This window comes from Callospermophilus lateralis, unplaced genomic scaffold (assembly GCF_048772815.1).
Source record: "Callospermophilus lateralis isolate mCalLat2 unplaced genomic scaffold, mCalLat2.hap1 Scaffold_641, whole genome shotgun sequence".
Taxonomy (NCBI): domain Eukaryota; kingdom Metazoa; phylum Chordata; class Mammalia; order Rodentia; family Sciuridae; genus Callospermophilus; species Callospermophilus lateralis.
The window spans coordinates 468,516-472,176 of NW_027514774.1; positions in this window are offsets into that span (position 1 = coordinate 468,516).

Here is a 3,661-nt window from a genome sequence, read left to right on the forward strand (position 1 = left end):
CTTCCAAACGGCTTGTTACTGACATGGTGCAGCCAGCACATACTTCTGTATAAAGGTATATTGTTATATGTAGAGGTTTCAGGGCAATGTTCAGAATCAGGTTGCTATGGTCAAGGGGGCAAGCTATGTGGGATAGGAGCCTGGTTGGTGCATTTTCCTGCAGACCCTGACCCACCACTCATCACAGAACTTTCTCCAGCACTGTGACCCAGTTGAACTCTTTGTATTTCATGAAGCAAATACCAAACTCCAAATGCAGCAGCAACAAACACCAGAAAATTGGAGGATGACCAAATGGCTTCACAGCAAACACTGGGAGACACTTAGCCCCCAGTGTCCACAGATTACCTACAAAATGAGAATTCAGCAATGTTGCCTCATTTTCATTAGAAAATAAGAAACCATGTCCTCCAGGTCCCATAGATGCAGACCCAGTTTTGATGGTCTCACTACAAAGGAAGCTAAAGCTCCTGACAACAACATATATTTCAAGTGCCCAACCTCAGAGTCAGTTTCTCAAGAAGTCTTTAGTCCAGCAGAGCTCCATGTTTGTGGAGTGTTCACCTTGTCCCTTAATTTTGGAAACTCCTCTACCACCCCCAAGGTTTCAAAATCCTGAGCATGTTCCATTCCAGATATGTTTTCACTGATTTTCTAACTCTGCTCCTCTAATGATGTTTTAGTTGGGGCAAAGGTACTGTCAAGGCATTGTTCTGGAAAAGAGTGAGAACATTTTTGTGTAGCACATATTTACATACACATTGTATTCATTTTCCAATTTTCCATTCGAAATACTGAATCCCTGACACTAACCCCTACCCTACTACACTCTGACTACTAATACTAATAAGATGGAGAAATATAACCCAAACAGAATAGAAATACAACCATTTCAGAGGAGGCATGGTGTATAGTTGGACTTACCTTTTGCATTATATAGGGTAGGAGTTATAAATCTAGTCAATTTTTTGTTGAAATAGTTCTCCATGTTTTTTTTAAAGTTAACCAATATGTGAATTCCTGTCTCCCTTTCTCTGTAGCCTATTCACCACCTGTATTTTTATATGCACAGATAGAATCCTGCTTGGTACCACACGTACATTCTTGTGAGGTGGCTGACTTGGCAGATACACATTGTAAGGGATCACTCCTCTTAAACGATATTGGACCTGAAAATTCAAATTATGGTTGAGCTTCCTACTTGAACAATAGTATTCATGAATTCATGTTCAGTAAAATAAATGTTTTCTATCTGTTGATGATATATATTTCATTATGAATTACAAAAAAAGAAATATGTGTCTTATTTTATACTCATCAAATTCATTCATATTCATGTATGTGGATTTATACTCAACTTTTCACAAGATTATTCTTAGAAATATTCATTCACCTGAAATACATATTTGTTTCCTAGTACTGAAAAGTAACTTCAGTGAATGGTGCATACAAATCCTAATATTTCTACAGTAACTGACCCAGTTTAACATCAATGCAAGTAGATTCCAATCGGACATGATGTGTATTTTGACGCTCATTTTTATTCAACACTGGTAGACTACTATTTCTTCAATTAATGTACATCATAGGATATATATTTCATCCACAAGTTAGAAAATTTATAGGCATTTGTTTCACTATCAATCACTTTCTGCTGCAGAACACATGTATTCCTCCATGTTTCTTGACTGGTCTTTTCATGAGAAAAGGGATGGACAAGGCAAGGCAAGGCACCTAAGATAGCACCGAATACAGGGAAACAGTACTATTTGGTTGCAACAGGATTTAAAGGGCATTGCTTCTGTTGTAATCAATTAGTTCCCTGAACCCCAAGTTTACGTTGTTTCAGAATTTTGTACCCAACATATAAGGGAGGGGCTCAGAAGTTCACAGTCTGCAGAAATTCACAAAAACCAGTTTTTGTTTCTGTTTTTTTCTCTGTTCTGGGCAAGTTAACATTTTAAGGACACTTGGGAGGGGGAGAGCTTATTCTTCTCTTTCGTTTTTCTCCCTGCCAGCTGTTACCATGGAGTCCAGTTGGTAACTTCTTTATCTTGGAAATGTAGCCATCTCTGTGAAGCCCCAATTCAAGGCCAGAGGCCTTGTTCACATATTGCCAGCATTGTGACTGACTCTTTCCAACAAATTATTTTTGATTTCCATTATCGCTTTTGAAGCTAAACTAACATATCTTCATGATAAACCATAACCATAATATTAATATTAGATGTATAACTGGTTGGAATGAATGATTGTATATCAATATAAGATTTCTTATATATTTTCAGATATTAATTCAATCCATTATTTAATGTGGAAACAGTTATATTATTTATTCACTGTATGGTCTATTCATGCATTATCTCTATATTCATGGACACAGTGTACACCTCTTTGTACACCCAATGCCCATTTATATGTCTTCAAAATATTGCTACCAGAAATGGTGGAAGAAATACTCATGTAACCCGATCTACATATGTATTTTATCACAGTAAAATTCTGGACACAAATGCAAAGGTCACACTTATGATTGTACGAAAGCCTAAATAGAAAGTGAGCATGGATTACAAAAAACATCTATGTCAAGGTTGCCTAATGCTCTCAAATGTCAATCCTATTGGTGACTACATATTTGTTTCTTCCTAAGATTATATATTCTAACTCAACCCTGTTGAAAATGTCTAATCGTATCACTCACTTTATACTTTGCCTGATTTAGTAATGTCTTTGTTGATATCTGCTTTCCTACATATTTTCCCCAGTTCATTATTGTGACTGTTCACATGTGCTGACATTTACATTCACTCTCTAACAGAACCCCTATTGCTAAAGAACTTTTGTTCCAAATCCTATACTCAGTCTTCTTCTTAATCCTACAGACTATCCCTTTTTGACTGGATTTTCTCTTCTACATTCAATCATCCAAGTAATGTTCGTGTGAGCGTCAGAGGAAGAGACCACCAGGAGATTGTCTCATGCAACAGCAAAGGGTTTATTGGGGGTCCAGAATGCTGGGGTTCAGAGCTCACAGGAATAGAGCAGAGTACCCTGAGAACAGCTTAAGCAGAGCTTACATTCTTTTTTTAGAAAGGGCAGGGACAGAAGTTTATTGATGGGCCAGGGCGAGTGGGCGGCTTGCGTGTAAACGGGTGAGAGAATACATTCTGCAATTTGGCAGTTGGGGACAGCACATTCTGAGAACAAGATTAGCAAACAGTTCTCAATATTTCAACAGTGTTTTGTTAGGCATACAGAAAAATAGGAAGTTACAAGTACCTTTTTGTTAACCTTTCATTCCCCACTTCTTCTTCTGGCTACTTTTAATTATAAAAGTGATCATTGGCTGGTGTCACATTCTATGTCTTCAAGTGGGTTATTATCATAAGTTTAACATGTGCAATTTGAGCTCGGAGAAAAGAAATTACACATTTGAGCAAACAGGGTTTTATAGTTTGCAATAATATGAGGATTATTATTGGACCGGCCAGGGTTGATAAAAAAAGTAGTTAACCAGGGGAAATGTATGGATCAGAATCAAACCAACATTTTTGGACCTCTCTCAGTCATGCTCTTCAAGGTGTCTTTTTAATTTACTCATAGATTTTTTTTACAACTCCAGTATGGTCAGCATAAAAACAACATTCTTCCCTCAATGCAG